This window comes from Chelonoidis abingdonii, chromosome 9 (genome assembly GCF_003597395.2).
Source record: "Chelonoidis abingdonii isolate Lonesome George chromosome 9, CheloAbing_2.0, whole genome shotgun sequence".
Lineage (NCBI taxonomy): Eukaryota > Metazoa > Chordata > Testudines > Testudinidae > Chelonoidis > Chelonoidis abingdonii.
This window is the reverse complement of record NC_133777.1, coordinates 75,649,282-75,669,631: the sequence shown is the minus strand read 5'-3', so window position 1 is coordinate 75,669,631 and position 20,350 is coordinate 75,649,282.

Here is a 20,350-nt window from a genome sequence, read left to right as displayed (position 1 = left end):
GATTGTATAAAGTTGAGTGCACCGCGGCCACACTAAGCACATTAATTCGGTGGTGTGAGTCCATGGTCCAAGGCTAGCATCGATTTCCGGAGCATTGCACTGTGGGTAGCTATTCCGTAGCTCATTTTTTGAATTATGGGTTCCATACCCAGTTCTACCCAGAACTTCCCACAACCCAGCAGCCCTGTAATGGATACAACAGATATGCCAAACCCAAGATGACCTAAAAGTTTACCTGGAGGTGAACTGCAAAAAGAGCTACAAAAATTTGCAGGCCACCAACAACAGGAAGAGACACCCTGTTGGTAGGACAGAAAGTATGGCTCTCCACAGAAAACCTACACATGAACAAACTAACTTATAAATTAGACTACCAGTTCCTTATCTCCTAAATTAATCAGCAAATTAATCCCACTGCCTTTGAACTTCACTTGACCTGTTCTCTTGGAATACATATCACTCCTGAAGCCCCATCTTCCAGACCTCTTCCCTCAGCACTCCAACCACCGCTGCTGATATGTGGTAAAGCCCATAATGAGTACATTTTCCATGAGAGCCCTGATGACAAAATTAGATAGGGTAAACTCTGGTATTTTGTAGATTGGGAAGGATATGGTCCTGAAGAGTGCTTCTGGGAACCAGCAGAGAATGTCTACTCTCCTGACTTGGTAAATGCCTTCCACCATACCCACCCTGGCTTATGAATACCTAGGGAGCACAGTAGAGGAAGAGGTGATGTAAGGGAATCACAGTCCTCGAATGCAGAACTACAAGTAGTGTTCAGGCCACAACTGCCACCCAGCAGCTCACCTGAATAACTAAGAAAGGGTCCAGTGAAGGGTTAGCTCACAGGTGGCCTTGCCCCGCAAAGCTCCTGAGTGGAGGAAACATTCAGCCTGCTGATTGGCACCTGCGGCTGCTATATAAACCAGGAAGTAACAACAGGAAGTTGTCTGAGCAATTAAAGGAATCCCTGGCTGACTGCTACTATGGCCCTCTCCTGCTTACCTGAGCCTTGCATTCCTGCCTGCTCCTGGTTCCTGTTTTCCTATTCCAGACTCCTGTTTACTCCTAGTTCCTACTGTCCTGCCCTTCTCCAGGTCTTTGCTCCTCTGCCTTACCTCTGATGCTGTCTCTGACTCTGGCACCTGACTTCCTCTATGACTCTAACCCCTGGTCTGGCACCTGATGGTGTCTTTGGGTTTGAGCCTTAGATCTCACCACTAGGCATGACCACCCAAGCCCCAGTCACTGCAGTGATATGGCAAAACACACTGTGTCCAATAAGTTGATGGAATGTGTTGGGGTCAACTTCTTGTTTCAGAAAGTGGAGGATGTAATCAGGGGAACAGCCATTTTAGACTTGATTCTGACTAACAGGAACAAATTGGTTGTGCATGTGAAGGCTGAATGTTCATGATTGTAAAGAAAAGGAGGAGTGACAGCAGCAGAATAAGGACAATGGACTTCAAAAAACAAGACTTTAACAAATTCAGAGAACTGGTAAGCAAGGTCCTTTGGGAAGAAAATCTAAGTGAAAAGGAGCTTAGGAGAACTGGCAGTTTCTTAAAGAGACAAAATTAAAGGTGCAACAGGAAACTAACTCAAAGTGAAGGAAAGAGAGGAAGAACAGTAAGATGCTTCCATGGGTCCATCAGGAGCTCTTTTTGGATTTGGGACTGCATTGCCACTCGTGCTGATCAGAGCTCCACGCTGGGCAAACAGGAAATGAAAATCAAAATTTTGCGGGGTTTTTCCTGTTTACCTGGCCACTGCATCCGAGTTCAGATTGCTGTCCAGAGCGGTCACAGTGGTGCACTGTGGGATACCACCCGGAGGCCAATACCGTTGATTTGCGGCCACACTAACCCTAATCCGATATGGTACTATCGATTTTAGACTACTCCTCTCGTCGGGGAGGAGTACAGAAACCGATTTAAAGAGCCCTTTATATTGATGTAAAGGGCCTCGTAGTGTGAATGGGTACAGCGTTAAATCGGTTTAACGCTGCTAAAATTGGTTTAAACGCGTAGTGTAGACCAAGCCTAAGAGAAGGTTAAGGGGTGACTTGAATATAGTCTGTAAGTACATGGGGAACAAATATTTAATAATGGGCTCTTCAGTCTAACACAATCCAATGGCTGAAAGTTGAAGCTATGCAAATTGAGACTGGAAATCAGGGGTTTTTTTTAACAGTGACAATAATTAATCATTGTTTACGAAGGGTTATGGTGGATTCTCCATCACTGATGAGATTCGCTTTTTTCTAAAAGATATACTCTTATTATTTTGGGGAAGTTCTAAGGCCCATGTTATTCAGGATGCCAGACTAGATGACCAAAATAGCCTTGGAATCTGTGATGCTGTGATACTATGAATGAATCTATGAATTTTCATCACTCCAGCACTTATTGGAACATTGGCTGGGTGGTTAGCATGCAAAATATAACATCAGAAAACACTTTATTTAGCTTATTTCTAGAAGAAAAGTGACATCCCTCCTCCCCAAATAGAAATGGGAGGTAAAAATCCTGGTCCCATTGAAGTAAATAAGAGTGTGTTGGGGTGTTCACCCCACTGTAGCCCTGAAGGGTTTAAGGTGGTGCAGATAGGGCCAATTAACCTTGTAGGTTGTACCTGGTAGAGAGTCTGGCTTGACTGAAAATGACTTATGGCTGATAGAGGCCAGCTGTGGGATAAAATGGCTAAGGTATAAAGCCAGTAAGTTTGCAGCCCCTTTCTAGTGCAATGTGGAAGTTGGCAGTCAATCTCTGGGTTTAGAGAGGGAAAAGAAGGACTCCTGGGGAGGGAGATAAGCCCTGGGATCCTGGATCTGAGGGCAGGGATTACCCAAAAGGTTGGAGGAGAAAGCCTGTGGAAGGTGGAGTAGGAAGAAGCCCAGGGAAAGAGCAGTGATGTTAGAGATTGTGCAGACATTGTCTGCCCTTTCCCTTAAGTTTAGAAAGCAGTGGTTCTAAGGATCAGAGCTAGCATTCCCAGTGTAAAGGGATGCTGCCCAATACCATGCAGCTAATCCTGGAAATGGATTTCTGGAGACTTCAGTCAAAGTGCCAGAATGAAAGGATGGAAACTTCAGGGAGAGACCCAGGTCCAAAATCTTCAGAGGTCTTAGAAGAGAACTATGAATCTTAAGTCAGCTTTGGGTCCCCTACCAACAGCTAAAATGCAGGAGAAATACAAATTATCTCATGGTTACATAGTTCATCAGATTGCTGGAGGTCAGAATCAGCCTTTGAATTCCCTCTGGTTTTGCTGCCTTTAGGCCAATTCTGCCACCCTTATGCTGAGTAACAGCGGAGTCCAAAAGCAGTATAACTGATGTCACAGGGGGATTGGAGGTTGTACAGTGAAGCCATTTCATCTCTCTCCAGCACTGATGACAATGGGCAGCCGAGAGCTGAAAACCTTTCACAGGCCTAGGGTCCCCCCAGAAGTTCTTCTCCAGGTGCATTAAGAATGTCCTGGATACAAATAACTTGCAGAAATGCATCTGAAGGCTAACCAAATGAGAAGGGAGAGAGTAAAACTTTTAGATGCAAATCAAGGAACAAGCATTATGTAATGGTAAAGATAACCAAGTTGCAGTTACCTCTGGAAGTGGTTTTATGCTTCAGTGCCCTCACAGGTCACAATCTGCCGAGTAGGCTGGAGACCAAGCCAAGATATATTTCTTAGACGGCTCAACTGTCTCAGGCTTGGAAGTTCATTAAGGAGTGAAATCATCCCGGGAATACCAAAATGCTGGGTACCTCTGAGTGCAGCCATGGTCTAAGACACACAGAGAGAATCTTAGAAATGTAGGGCTGGAAGGGACCTCTAGAAGTCATCAAATCAAGCCCTCTGTGCTGAGGCAGGGCCAAGTAAACCTAGACCATTCCTGCTAGATGTTTGTCCAATCGGTTCTTAAAAACCTCCAATGATAGGGATTACACAGCCTCCTTTGGAAGCCTATTCCAGAGCTTAACTACCCTGATAGTTAGACAGTTTTTCCTAATAACTAACCTAAATCTCCCTTGCTGCAGATTAAATCCATTACTTTGCACCCTACCTTCAGTTATGTCTTTGTGCTTTATGTATGTTCGCTATGAGTCTTTTATTACACACTCGGATTTGGTCATGAAAGATGCTTCAGATCTATTCTGACAGTGCCATCCATTGCCTGCCTCCATGGGTCAGACTTCCTCATCTGGAATGACCATGCTGCAGCTGGGTGAGGCGGGAGGGCGGGGAGGAGTTCTCCCCAAAACGGGACCCTATGGTATTCTACAACAAGATTCAACACAGAGTGGTTCCATCTACTGAATGACTAATGCACTTCCAGATACTCCACTGGTTTTCCTTGGAGGTCTCCCAGCCTAATAGTATCTAACCCAACTCTGTTTAGCTTGAGTGATTTTAAAGAGGTCACTTCCTGAGTTTAAAAATCAAATTCCTTACAAAATATTTGGCACTCTTTAATCACTCATGAAATATGTTAATCAGAGTTAGGAAAATATGCTACAATCTTAAAAGAGAATGAAGTCAGGAACGTTCCATATCTACTGCTTACACATTGCTCTGTGATAGTCTCCCTTGTGGCTACTTGCCTCTCCAGCCAGGTCATCATTTAGTCTATCCCTTCCAGAGTTACAAAGTCCAAAGAAGAACTGTCCAGATGCCTTCTTGGGAGGGGTGTTCAGCCCGCCAGGCAGGGCTTTCTGTCACTCTACCAGTGGCTAATGGGGGAACCCAGTCCTGCTTGCTACACTAGGTTCCAGGGTCCCTATGGCTAGCAATCCAGATCTTGAGTCCCTGTGCCTGTTGCTGTTTCCCTGGGCTCCTTCCCACCAAGCCTTTCTATCTTCTCTTGCCTGGTTCTGGGTTTATCATGGGAGCCTACACTACTCCCTGTGGCTATTTCTCCCCCTTCAATCTTCTTACCAGACTGGTTACTCCAGAGGCAGGGTCTCAGGGCTTACTCTCCCACTGAACTTCCTCCTTATCCCTGATGACCTCCCTCATCCCAGAGAGTGAGTGTAGTCTCTTTCCCCTCCAGCTCCCTTTCTGCTCTCAGCTTCTTGGCTTTATAGTGCTGGTGCAGCCCTTTCCCAGCTGGGTTCCACTTTCAATTAATCCTGGCTCTCCTTCTATCAGGTGACACCAGGTGACCTAACTAGTGCATCAGGCTCTCATTAAACTTATTAGGGCTGGCGTGATGCACACACTCCCTCCCAGGTTGTTTGAAAATTTCATTTTGACTTTGAAATTTAAATTTTGTATTGTATTATACAAAAGTTATTTAATAAAAAACAATTGAAAAGTTTGGGGAAGTTTTGACATTGTTGAAACAATTTTGGCCAGTTTTCTTCCTAAACAAAATTCCAGCAAAATTGACCTGATTTCACAAAGCATTTCAACTGAGATAGAACTACATATTCAGACACAATATGGTTCCATTGAAGTTTCTCCGATCAGTTCTATTAATTATGTGTGAATAAGTCAGTACTGAGTAGAAATAAGCTTATGCAGTTGAGTCAAAAATGAAGTGAATCGTGCCAAATCACTTAGTTTGAGTAATATAATAAAGGCATAAGACACAGTAGAGTTCATTAGAAAATGGTCTTTATTTCCTGATCCCCAGAAATCTCTCCTGATGCACAAAGCAAACCAAATCTCCTCTGATGCACAAACCAGTACAAACCAAAATACATCCTTCCTACAGAACGAGAGGGTTGTCCAACAGCAATCTCATAAATGTTGCCAAGACAAAAGCAAGATACATGGTTCAATAAAATGGTTGCCGCCTGAATTAAGATTAGGTTCAATGCTGTCAGGAGCGGCGCCAGGGTTATTGGCGCCCTAGGCGGGGGTCCTTCCGTGCTCCCGGTTGGCGGCAATTCTGCGGCGGGGAGTCCTTCCGTGCTCCTGGTCTTTGGGGCACTTCAGCGGCGGGTCCCGGAGCAAGTGAAGGACCCGCCACAGAATGGCTGCCAAAGACCCGGAGCGCGGAAGGACCCCCCGCCGCCGAATTGCCGCCGAGGGCAGCAAAATGCTGCCTTCCCAAATCCTGGTGCCCTAGGTGACCGCCTAGGTCGTCTAAATGGAAGCGCCGGCCCTGAATACTATTCAAACTACAGTAACCAATGAAATTTAAATGACTGGCTAAAGTCCATTATCAAATTTCAGTTTAATAGCTGCATGATTCAATGAACCGATAGCTCAATGAATGAGTCTTAATACAAAAATTTTTAAAGCAGCGTTGACTTTAAGAGCATATTCACTGCCTTAATATTTACAAAATATTTGTGTTCACATTCCAAACGTATTTGGAAACAATACAATTTGATATACATATTAGCCTCCAGTGTTCTAGTAAGCTAGAATTTAGAGTGCAAATGGCGACTGCAAGCCTGAACTCCAAAACGTAGGTTTATAGTTGTCACATAACTTAACCGCTTATTTACAAGACACCACTTACAGCAGAAAGATTTAACCTCATCATTGCCATCTATTCACAATTTGTGTGCACACAACATTTGGTGTTTTTTAATTCTACCTTTGGAGATGATTTGTTATGAACTGAATGTATTCATGGAGCCAAGCTCCCTTAGTTATGGGAAGGCAGGGTGTCAGTGCAAGCTCTTTTTATGGCAAATATTTGGGGTGATGTGTATGCCCCACAAGGGAACATTTGGATTAGGTCTCACTGTAAAGGCACAAAAGTAAAATTACTAGGTAGGTCAAAAATATTTTGTAAGGCAACAAACCAGATTAAGTAATGATGAAAATAGAGCTATTTTTCACTGCTGGATGAAAAAGTAGAAATGGAAACATGTAGTGATTCTGAGAGTAGACAATCATTATTGTTTATCATGCAGCCCAACATCAAAGACATCCAACCCAAGAGATCTGAAGAAGGTGACCAATTGCACACTAGGACGTCGGAATCCACATTGGATTCCCACAATCTGGAAATCCACACTGTGGTATCAACTTGTATTATCTTTATTTTATTCTTCACTCCTATTAGGCATGAAATCCCTTGAAATCAACAGGAGATTTGCCCTAGAAATTTACACAACTCAACCCGCAGTGAACCTGCCATTGTCCCATGCAACTGCATTACAACAGTGCTGTTAGTAGCATCCTGTAGGAAACATAAAGTAAAACTCCCTTGAAATGGCTAATTGGTTTCATACTCAATTTTGCCATTGCCATTCCTCCAGTGACTGACCAAACTTGGAGGCTCTTTAATTATTTTTTTTTTGGCTTGATCAGTGACCCTGCATAACCCAGCTCACTCTAAGCCTTTGGTGGTACAAGGCAGTAGGAGTACTAGGATAAAGTGAAGCAAATGAAAATGGAGGCTGAACAAAAGGGAAACATTCCTAATGATGTGATCCATTAGATTATGGACTATACTGCCAAGAGAGGTGATGGAAGCCTTTTAGGTCACTAAACACTAGACTGGATAAAATGCTGAGAAATACAGTCTGGAGAGTGATCCAACATTGACAGGAAAATGGACCACATGACTTAATAGGTCTTTTTCATCATTACTTTTGATGCTTCTTTGCAACATATAAGTTTGTATTCCTTTCCTTTCTTAAACAAATCAAGCTGCCTCTTATTTTTTTTAAATCCAGAGAATAATAGCTTAAAAGTTTTGCCATAGCATCACTTTCTGCTAATAATTTAGAAAATTGCCTGTTCCTTCAGAACTGGCATTTTAAGCTTAAAGAGTAACATCCTGGCTGCTTTATTTCAAGTTGTTAAATGCTGCCTTTGGTATTGAGGGTAGAATAAATCAGTTGTCTGGGATTGAGCAACTAAAACGAAATACAATCTAATTAGTAAAAAGTCTGAATGTCCAGCTATTCTGGCTTGATTTCAATTTGCAAGTTTTCCAAGCCTTAAAAAATGACTCTGAATATCTGAGTTTTTTCAGAGTTCATTTTTCCCCCTTCCTGGAAATAAAATGTTAATTAGATAAATGGATGATGTTATTGAGGGGCTCACGGTAGGAAAGATGCCAATCCCAAACAGTAGTTCAGCTCATCAGCTGATGTAAATCAATATAGCTCCATTGGAATCTTTTCTGAATAATAATACTCCTGTAGTTTAAACTTTGAATATGACTATCATGTTCATATCCATATAGTTAGATTTACAGTACCAGCAAGTAAAATGAGCATAGACAAATGTTGATTAATTGTATGGGATAAGGAATTTTTTCATCCCCCTGAAGCCAGAACAGTATTATTGTAAGCATTAGGGAGACCATTACGAGAAAATCATGTCCAATTCCTTTCAAAAAGATATTGAAAAACTAGAAAGGGTTCAGAAAAGATCTACAAGAATGATTTAAGGTCTGGAAAACCTGCCTTACATTGAGAGACTAAAGAAGCTCCATCAATTTACGGTAGTTTATACTTGAGAAGGTTAAGAGATGACTTGATCACAGTCTATAAGCACCCTTGTGGGGAGTACATTTCTGACAGTAGAAGGCTTTAATCTAGCAGACAAAGGAATAACAAGCACCAATGTGTGGAAGCTGAAGCTAGACAAATTCAGATGAGAAATAGTCCCAGATTTTTAACAGTGAGGGTATTCGCCTATTGCAGTGTTTCCTAAACTTGGGACTCTGCTTGTGTAGGGAAAGCCCTACCTGCCGCTCCCATTGGCCCGGAGCAATGAACTGTGGCCAGTGGGAGCCATAATTGGCCTGACCTGCGGATGTGGCAGATAAAGAAACCAGCCCAGCCAGACAGGGGCTTTCCCTAAACAAGAGGCGTCCTAAGTTTGGGAAACATTGGCTTATTGGAACAATTTACCTAGGGATGTGGTGGATTCTCCATCACTTGAAGTCTTCAACTCAAGAGTGGAAATCTTTCAAAATATATGCTACAGGTCAGCCAGAAACTGTAGGCTCGATGCAGGAATTACAGGGTGAAATTGTGTTAAACAGGAGGTCAGACAAGATGATCGTAATGGTCCTTTATGACTTCAAAATCTATGACTCCATAAATTGTGTGTTTTCTGTTTTTAACATTTACTCCCTGTTTCAACTGCATCTCCATTTTGGGTCATTTCAACAAATCTAACTATTCTGATTCCGGTTGAACCAACCTGAAATAAAATATTTCATTTTGATTTTCCCAAGGGGAAATCCCCCCTCCTTCTATTTTTCAAAATCAAAATTTTCCCATGAAAATTTTTGATTTGGCAGAAACTGCATTTTCCATTTGAAAATAATTAAAATAGAAAATTCCCAACCAATTCTACTTGAAAGGGTAGAAAAGTAACAATATTTATTGTAAACTAAGGAGCAGCTATGAATACACGTGAAAGAATGGGGGGAAAAACAATGTGGAATACATTCTGTAGATGTCATAAAAAAGACAGCACTGTCATTAATACGCTGTTATTAACTTCCAGTTGTGAACCTTTCATCCTAAAGTATCCGAAGCACTTTACAGATTGTGGAGATTTCTTCACCCACAACTGAAATGCAGCCATTGGTGTTGGCCGTTCTTTGGTAGTGATGTTACTCCACAGTAGAAAAAAACCTCTATGGCTGAATCTACATGGGGAATGTTTAGGTATACAAAAAATAATGACAAAGCTAAGGCCTTGATTATAATCCTTGTTCTTGTGAGTGAAAAGAGTTATGGTATCTTTAAATGGACAGAAGTCAGAGCTTTGGTTTAATGTCCAATCTGAAATTTTGTAACTCCAGATACACAGAGGCATAGGTACAACACAACAAATCACCAACTGAATCACCAACAAAGCCATTTCTTGCAGCAACCGTCCTTAGGGGGTGGGTCTCCCATTCAAATTCTGACCAGATCTAATCCTATTTATTTGGTAAAATTTGATAAATTTGGTAAAGCTTGATCTGGTAGTGACTATTTCGCGGTCTGGAACATAACTAGATTCCTCTAATTTCCAAGGGCATATTTCCTGACGAAAAAATCAAACCAAATGACTTTCATAACTTTGAAAAAATTCCATCTTGGATAGAGACTTCATAAAATGAACTTGGCTTTCTTTGCAAGGTACATGCTACTTACTGTAATTGATACCCATTTAAATTAACTTGTGTTTACTCTAAATGCTCTTGCTGAGTGAAATGTGTTTCTATTATAAAAGCAATGATTTTTTTTAGTGACAAAAGGAAACATTTCCTTTACAGTACCTTTATTTCAAGTTTGATGCCCATTAAAGTGACTTCATAAACCCATTGATTTCGATGAATGTTTATAATTAACAAGCATGCAGAATTTGATTTGGAATTAAATAGGCATTATCACATACTTCAGAGGACTTACATTTTGTCTTTGTTAAAAAATGGGAAAGGGAAGGGTTTAAAATTTAACCATTCCTCTGTAGTGCTGGAAATCACAATAAAACAAGATCTGAAAGTAAACGTATACACCTAGGAACAAAGAGTGTAGGCCACACTTACACAATGGGGTCTCTATCCTGGGACGAACTGACTCTGAAAAAGATTTGGGGGTTATGGTGAATAATCAGATGATCATGAGCTCTTCGGGCAATGCTGTATACAAGATAGAGAATGCAATTCTTGAATGCATAAACAGGGGCCTCTTGAGCAGGAGTAATGAGATTGTTTTACCTTTGTATATGGCAACAGTGTGACTGTTGCTGGAATATTTTGTTCATTGCTGGTGTCCACAATTCAAGAAGGATGTTGATAAATTGGAGAGGGTTCAAAGAAGAGCTGCAAGAATGATGAAGGGACTAGAAAACATGCCTTATAGTGATACATGCAAAGAGTTCAAACTATTTAGCTTAACCAAGAGAAGGTTAAGGAGTGACTTGATTAGAGTCTGCAAATACCTATATGGGGAACAAATATTTAATAATAGTGTCTTCAGTCTAGCAGAGAACAATATAACATGATCCAGTGACTAGAAGTTGAAGCTAGACAAATTCAGAATGGAAATAGGGAGTAAATTTTTAACAGTAAGAGTAATTAACCATCCGAACAACTTATAAAGAGCTGTAGTGGATTCTACATCACTAACAATTTGTAAATCAAGATTGGATTTTTCTTCTAAAAGGTATGCCCGGGGAATTATTTTGGGGGCTGTGTTATACATGAGATCAGACTAGGTGATCACAACGATCCCTTCTGCCTTGGAATCTATTAATCTATTAAAATAATATGATACTAATTAGCGATAGGGTCAAAGTCCATCCAGGACCTGAACAGCGCCAAACTCTGTGGAGGGAAAGATGGTTGAAATTGAGATCTGATGTCAGCTGATGCATAGTCCTACATTCTTTTAGGTCCTGATTAGCAAGATATTTGAGCATGTGCTTAACTTGAAGCATGTGAGTAGTCCTATGGACTTCAATACATAAAGTTTTGCATCTTGCAGAACTGGGGCCATATTGGTAAGGACTGCAGTAATGAGCCCTGGGATATTGGTTTGGCCCATGGCAGAAATGGGGCAAAGAGTTAATTTGGGGTCCAAATCTAGATCCTGGCATTTTCTGAAGTTCAAGAGTGCTTAGACTGGAGGCTTTGGTTTGGCTCCATGTGCAGATATTTTCATTTGAAAATATTTATGTTGCCCCATTTTGCATTCCATCATTTCTCTGTCAGCCAGTGTCACCCTTACTCGTGGCCACTTGCAGTAAAAGGCATCATTAATGGCAAATATATTCTTTTAAGAGAGAACTCTAAACACAACTCCTATAACACCAAGCATTCTGCAAGTAATTTATTTTATAGTGACACAGAGAAAAGGGATGGCAAAAAAAATTCTTTGTAATCATCCAGCTCATCTCTGTGTGGACACAGGATCATTAGCCAGCCTAGTTTCCCAGTTCTTTTGCAGATCTTTTCCCTCTTGCTTTCTTTATTTGTTTCAAAAGCAAAACGAGAGGGAGGCCAGCCCCGGAGACCCTTTGACTGACCTCCTCACCTTGCCCCAGTTCCACACATCAGCAGCCAATTATGCATGCTCTTGCCCATGTCATATCGATGGAGGCAAGCTACTGCTTTCTGGCCTATTTTAAGTACACTTAGAATCTCCCATGTCCTTTAGAGAACTAGGACAGGCTGACCTCCAAGCCACATAATCTGAGTGTACGTTGAAAAAGAAGCCCAGAATTTTTCCTTTTAGAATAGTGCCACTGCTGACAAGCTACAATCCAACCAGTGCAGCTCTAATGTTTAATTGGATGACTGGGTTTTAAAGCAGAGGCATTCTTTAACCCGGCTGACTCTGTCTGCCCCCATCTCCCTGCCTCACAGCAACCTCACTCGAGTTATCAAAGTGTCATTAATAGAGACAGCTGCCTGTAAACAACAGAAATGTCAACACAACTGTCTCGGTCAACAGGAATTTAACTTTAATCTGTTCATTACTTAAAGATATATCATCCTCTTTCTGTGCTGTTATCTACATCACTTTGAGACAAAGGCAGAAACAAATTGACACCAAAAAAAAATAAAAAATAAAGCCAACCATCCAACCAACACTGCTTCATCCAGGCTGAGTCTGTTCATAATTCCAATGGACCCCCCCATATACATATATATTTGAAGCTAGGTTGAGGATGAGGAGGGGTCAGGAGTTCCTTGTTTAGCTGGAAACAGATATTACATATTTATAAATGTAAACCTGGAGAACTGCCAAAGTCCTGCATTTAAGTGATTAACAAATGTTTCCCTTCAAGTGGACACCTCTTGTTCTAAATATATTTGACAAGAATGTAAAGAGTCAGCTGGAGGGTAGAAAGGGCATATCACAAGCATTTTCTGTGGAGGCTGCCAGGATTACTGGGACTGGGTTTAGGCCCACATGTCTACGTTTGCCTGGTGCCAGCTGAGTTCATATTGCTTGTGGGCAGACTGCCAGCAGAATGCAGCCTCCCTGCTGTTTAACGACAATGGATTTACTGCTTCTCTGCATATTGGTGTTATTTTGTGTAAACAAGGTTAACACTCCTTTTAGATTAAATACACCACCTGGTGACTGAGTGTGCGACCTTGGCAACCATCTTTCACCTGGTCTGCAAAAAACTTGGATGCCAGAGCTGTGACTTCAGCCTTTCTTTAAACCCACTGTCCAATAATAATAATAATAATAATATAGAATACTGACAATGTAAGAAGCAAAATTATGGTAACTGCTTCCACCTCTACAATAAAGGATATCTAGAAGTGCAAATGCTGTTAATTAGAGAGAGAGCTCATTGTTCTATTAAGTCTATGTCTAGCATTTTATTAAAGATCCAGTTTTGAAGGTCTACTTCCCCCTCTTTTTCCAACTTCATCAAAATCAACTGACTACACCTAATTTTTTTAAAAAATTGTTTCTGTTTCCTGAGGAATTTTATTTCCCCAGAAAGACTGGAGGGAAGCAGACAAGACCTCCATTAGGTCTGGCAGTTTGTAAAATAGGCATTTTTTAGATTTTGCAAAAGTTTCCTAACCTATCTCAGAAGCAGCTTGGCTTACTTGCTCCAGAATTAGTTTATTCTGTTGTCTTCAACATGGACTGAGACCTCTGATTGGTTTTGGAAAGCTGGGTATATTCATTTGAAAGTTGATTCTTATGATATTTCCAGAATGATGAGAATTCCATATTGGTTAAAGATTCTGGAACTGGTATCTGAATAAAGGTCAAGAAGCCCACAGCCAAACCAGAATTGTGCTTGGGCTTTGATGCAAACTCTTAAAGTCCTTAATGAAACTTCCAACATTTACTTTAGGTGGTATAGAAATCTGATGAGTCTCTGGCACTTGTATACTTGCATGGTCTTTGCATATATAAAGCCAACAGGTTCCTTGGTTAAAATTTATATGGGGTTTATAAACTCTGCACAAAGGGTTTATGAACTCTACGAGTAGGACTATACCGAAGCTGGGAGCATGCCTTCCAGCCCAGGTAGATAGATCCATTCTAGCTTGGCTCAAATGAGTGTGCTAAAAATAACAGTGTGGACACTGCAGCACCAGCAGAGGCTTGTGTTAGCCACCTGAGTTCAGACTCTGCTGGCACCTGGGTCCAAACTTAGGAGCCTACCTGAGCATCTGCTGGTGCCACAGCATTCACACTGCTGAGTTTAGCATGCTAATTTAAGCCAAGCCAGAGTGAGTCTACCCAGGCTGGGAGGCATGCTCCAGCCTACAGTTTGGACATACCCTGAAAGACCATAGGAAGCTACTGGGATTCCTTGGATGGTCATCAACTCCCCATGTCCAGGCTGCACTCAGAGTTTCTGCTTGATAGGGGATTCTAATCGTCATAGATAAAGATCTTTGGATGAGACTTCCATATATTTCTCAGCTAAGGCAGCTCATCTCTGATTGGCTGGGAGCTGAGTCATTTGGGCAGGACTTTCCCTAGCCCTGGGTTAATGTTAATGTAGGTACATGAATTTCAGCATGTTCAGTTTAAATGGAGGTAAATGACATTTTACTGATGTTTACATCGAAATTGGTGGCATTTGTGTGTGGGGAGATCTGCACATATGTAACTCTGGATCTGACTATCTCATTATTTAGATAAATGTCCAATCCTTATCTGAATTCTTCTAAGCACTTGGCCTCAGTGACATACTGTGGCAGTGAATTTCCAAAGATAATTGTGCCTTGTGTAAGTATTTCCTATTAATAGTTTCAAATACCTTTCAATTTCATCAATTATCCTCTCATTTTTGCACTATGAGAAAAGAGAAGCAGGACTATCTCTCCCTGGAAACTTTACAGAGAAATTCAGATTACTTAAACTAATGGCTGCACTGCTCACAATCTAGATAAATCCATGAACACATGCAACTAGACACTGAAAACAGAGAAGGTGGGAGGTCTTCCTGAGTGACTTTATTTAGACTAACAATGATAAGATATTATAAAAAAAATCCAGATAAATAAATGCAATGTAAATAGAATAATAATACTGCAAACTCCCACAAATATAACCACCTCTCCCAACACTTCTTGGAATGGATCCTCTTTATTTAAGAGAGAAGTTACAACACTCAATATAGGTTAGGTAAAAATGCCGAGGGCTCAGTGGTAAATATCTCCATCTTCAGTAAACAGATGATGTCCACCTTGAAATCAGCGGGCTTGTTTCTAGGGAAAGGGCACTCAAGTGTTGGAGAGAATGATAGAGCATGCTAAGCTTTCCTGTTTTGTTCATTTCCCATGAAGCACCTGGCAGTGGCCACTGTCAGAAGACAGGATACTGGGCTAGATGGACCTTTGGTCTGACCCAGTATGGCTGTTCTTATGTTCTTAAGCAGCCATAAGGTGAAGAACCTATATCACTGCATCTAATGTACAGATAAAACTATTCTAGGATGTTACCTAGTATACTCACTGTTTCTTTGCTTTTAGCTGGGGTTTGGACTGTTACTTCTGCAGAAGGCAGACTCTCTTAAAGGTTTCTTGTCTTTCTTGCTTCTGGGACTGTTTCCTGACCTGGAGTTTCCTCTGAGGTCCTCACCAACCGTATAAAGATGTCCTCTGTGTCAGCAGCAGAATCTGTCTGATGAAGCCACTCTGACTACTGGCACATGCAGTGGATTATTTAGGAGTGCTGGCTGAGACCTCGGTTTCCCTGAAACTCCCCTGGCTGATCTCCCTAAATTCAAATCTCTTTCTTCTAAATTTATAATTCCTTACTTTTATTGAAGAAAAATGTCTGGTTTATAACTGGTTCAAAAGGTTTCTGGTGACCTTTCTCAGCCTCCAGGGCTATGTTTTGAAGAGAGGTGCTCTTGTTTCTATAACAATTGGAGCCAAAACCAGTGCTCCAGACAGAAAACTTTTTGGAGCTGTTTTTAGAAACAGAGGAATTCTAGAACCATACTGGATCCAACCAACAGTCCACCTAATCCAGAAACCTGTCTCTGACAATGGCCTATAGCAGGTATTTAAGAGTAAGTTGAAAAGACCCGGATAGTGGGCAATTATGGAATTACCTGGCCACAGGGGAAGGGACAGGACTGGAACTTGATAGGTCATCTACTCCAGTCTCCTGCAATGAGGCAGGATTAAATATAATCTAGACCAGGGGTTCTCAAACTGTGGGTTGGATGCCAAAGTGGGTCATGACCCCATTTTAATGGGGCTACCAGGGCTTGTGTTAGACTTGCTGGAGCCCAAGGCCAAAGCTGAAGCCTGGGGCTGAAGCCCTTGGGCTTTGGCTTTGGCCCCTGCTCCTGAGGCACCTGGGCTTGGGTGTGCTCAGGCTTTGGTCCCCACTCTGGGAGTTGTGCAGTAATTTTTGTTCTCAGAAGGGGATTGTGGTGCAATGAAGTTTGAGACCCTCTGACAGGTGTTTGTCTAACCTGTTTTAAAAACCTCCAACGATTCTTTAAATGTAGGGGTTTATTTATATAAGTGGTGTCTATTGGAACTACAAAATTAAGGATATGTTGAGATTTGTATATAGACACCCTGCCATAGGAAGATTACAAACTACATACACACACACGCAGAAAATACTCTTTAATGTGAGTGTGGAGGTGTGGCTATTAAATGCACACAACCTATTGGTATCAGTGCACTCATTCTCTCATTTAGGTTTTCTTATCTTTGGTGCTTCTCCGCTGTGGATCTCTGCCAGCGAGTTACGTTTGGGAAAAGAAGAAAACTTGAAAAAAATATAGTGAGTCTGCTGGGATTTCTCTGCCTGTATCGTATTTCAGTTTCCCTTCCACTCCCCCTCCTTGCCTCTTGTTGCACTGTGTGTGATCTTGCTGTGTGTGTGCATATGTATGTCTGTGCCAGCTAGATGCCAGCAGAAACCAGATAAACAAAAAAATTGTTAATTTGATTGGTCTCTCACTGTTTGTGTTTCTCTCTAAGTCTCTTATTGTCTCTTATGGTGTTGTTGCCTCTAGGGTTGGATTTTTGCCAGTTGGGTGCCAGAAGCCAAAGAAAACAAATAGATACATAGCAGGGATAGCAGAGATTAAAATACCTACCATTCTGAATTACCTATGGGTAGTTTAGAAATACCAGTCTGTCAAGGGTACCTGATCCAATTTTATTGTCCAGGGGGCTTCTAATGAGGGAGGAGAAGGAGTTCTCTTTTGGGGGCTTCTTAAAATCCTTAACAGACATTATGTTTCACGCTACTTTAGCTTATGTCTGACAACGATGGATCCAGGAAATCTGACATTTCCCTTTCCCCTCCAAAATAGAGGGGAGGAGGGAATCAGAGGTAATACTTTTGTTACCTGCAAAACAGATGGTGGCTTTTTTTAAACTTTCCATTTGAACTGAAACGACACATTCATGCTTATAAGCAGATTGACCACATGTCTCAGCTACACGAGGCTATCCTCAAATAAGCACTAAGATCAGTTCCACTTCCTGGGCAAAACCAGTGTTCTGGAGCTAAGATTTTGTACTTAACTGTAAGATAGCTGAGTGGATTTTGCTTTATAAGATTAAACTGAGCATGCATTTATCTGATCCAGGTAATGTGTGAAGTCAGTAGAGAACAAGGAAAGGAAACTATAAGGAAGAGGGTAGATTGCAGGTGAGGAATTATTGAATAGAGATATGGAAGGTAAATCCATTGATAGGAAGTTTTTATTGCTTATTTTCATGTCTTTCCATTGTGCCGCTCATTCATTAAAACATCCATGTTCAAATTACCTGCTCCAAGAATAATAAAATAGCATTAAGGAATATGTTCAGAAATGGAATGAAAGAAAAGTGTGCCACATTTATTGCTTCATCATTGATAAAACAATATTCATTATGATTGTAGCAAAGAAAGACAACCGTCTTACCCTCAGTATACTCAAGCCTCAGTCTTGGAATAAAAACATTCTATTGTTTATTTATAGGTGGATTGATGAAGTCATATAGGTTTGTTTTAGACAAGCCATAGGTAAAACTAGGAGTGTTGCAATAAAATTAAAGCTTAGGTTGAATATCAAGAGGGAAAAAAAGTTCTCGGAGAGAGAGAGAGAGAGCTGTATCTGGCTGTGGGATTATCTCCCGAGGCAAGCAGTGGAAGCTCCATCACCTGGGATTAGAAAATGAACAACAGGGAGCAGCTCTGCACTGGCAAGGAGATGGGCTGGATGATCCAACAGGACTATTCCATCTCTAACTTCCATCACTTAATAAAATTCCAAAACTAATCCATCTCTGCCAGGTCCATTCAAATATTTGTCCAATGGACAAGCAGCTCCACAGCTACAGTAACAGAAGTTGTCCTTGTAATGTATAGCCTCATAGGAGTAAAACTCAAAATAGATTCCCCTCCGCATTTTTTATGAGAATCACAATCTTACTAGGATTATAGCAATAGCAGAATAGCAGACCAATGGGTAAATATGAGGTCAGATGTTTCCTTCACTGTTTCCAAAACAAACAGTTACAGGAAGCACGCTGCTCTGTTCATTACAGCTCTACAGAAAGATCTTATTACAACTAAGGATGCTACAGGAAATGCGGGAGCAGATCAATATGTGGTTAAGTATTTTAGTCCTACTTTTATTATGTTAGACAGTGATGACATCGTAGTATGTAAGCCCCCACATAATAAGATGACTGACTCTGTCTCTCTCTGTCTCTGTCTCTGTCTCTGTCTCTGTCTCACATACACACACAGACACAAACACACACAGTTACTTTACTTTTTTTTCCCCATGGACCTCCTTGAGAAGAGCAATCCCACTGAAAACATATCAAGAGACGGATTGAAGTAAAGAAAAAGATAAACTCATTTCTCGTCCAATGTGCAAAGGCTAATGAGTATGATACCTGAAAACATCTTCCACAGGTGCTTGAGACCCAGAATAATTTCCAGGAAACTTCTGCCTTGAGTTTTGCCATGCCTTGTCTCATCAGGATGTGCTCTGTTTCTCTACCCTAGCATAAGGGAGAAAACTTCATGGGAACATGAGAGGGAGAGGAGATGAAACAAGAGCTTTATAAATGAGCTGCTAAAACAACAAGGAGTCATAAATGAGCCGTTAGATTTTCTCTCTCTCTGTTGAAGATCCTTCCAAACCCATCTAAATTAACCAACTAGCACAAACTATTAACTATAAACTATCAACTAGCAGTAACATACATTCACAGATCTCTTTAGAAATGGCCACATATTTGGGCTTGTGTTTGCACCTAGAAGATCAGCAGCTAGATCAGAGTTCTTAAGAAGAGTTACAGTTATTATAGAACAAGAGAAAAGCAAGATTTGTTAACACTAATAATAAACCTCCTACACAAAAATGTCTGTGCCAGTCCTGCTACGCCCCACTTCTCCAGTCAAGATCAGAGTTACACTGGAGTAGGAGATTGTTTTGGCTGGAATTAGATAGCACAGATGGTACCAAAATGAGGAACACCTACCATACATTCTTTAGTTTCATATCATCTGCCCAACAGTTCTTTGTAGCCTTTTAACAGTTCATTGAGTGGAAGAAGAGGAAAAGATACTGGACACTTGCTGGAAGTCTTCACTAAATATCATTTGATTTATCTTTCTGGGACTCCATATTTCATATGTTGCCAGGCTACTATTAAACCATGCAGATATTTGCCATGACAAAATGGGAAATCTTTCATTTGACACTATTCTTTCAAGGATCCTAACATCCCCCCCCCCCCCCCCCCCCCCCCCCCCCCCCCCCCCCCCCCCCCCCCCCCCCCCCCCCCCCCCCCCCCCCCCCCCACCCAAAACCAACCAAAAAACCCCTTTATAAATAACTCTCACAACACCTCCGTGAGCTAGAAAAATACTCATTTTACAGTTGGATAAAGTTACATGGAAGTAAAGTGACTTTCCCAGCAACATTCAAATAGTCTGTAAACACCTCCCGGAATAGACCTCAAGACAGTTCTTGCATCTAGTTTTCTGATCTAATCACTGAACAAAACCAAGAGCAGTATTCACCTTTGTTTTTTTCCTATTTGACGCTGTAGGCCTTTTACACTCCTTTGCATGGTCCAGATTAGTCCTGCCCTTCTCAGATTCTTCAGTATAAGATTTATGATATTCTACAAATTTAAGGCCTGCAGTTCTAACTGCAGGCACATTACTGCTGGTGCTGAACCCATGCTTAACATATGATGCAAGTCTTCTAGTTCTTACTATTGCTGCAAAAGACAGCCCGTCTTGATACTAGTAGTAGTTTTATAGGAGTGGATAAAAGAGAATGAAAAATGTTCCCATTTCTTTTCTTTGAGAGCAATGAAGTGCTTCAAAATGTAACTAATGTCAACCAGATACCAGGGGTATGGGCAGCTGAGGAATAATAGGTCTTTTAGGCTGAGATTATTTAAAGCTGCCTAATTCATTTTAATTAATGGGAATTGGGCATCCGAATC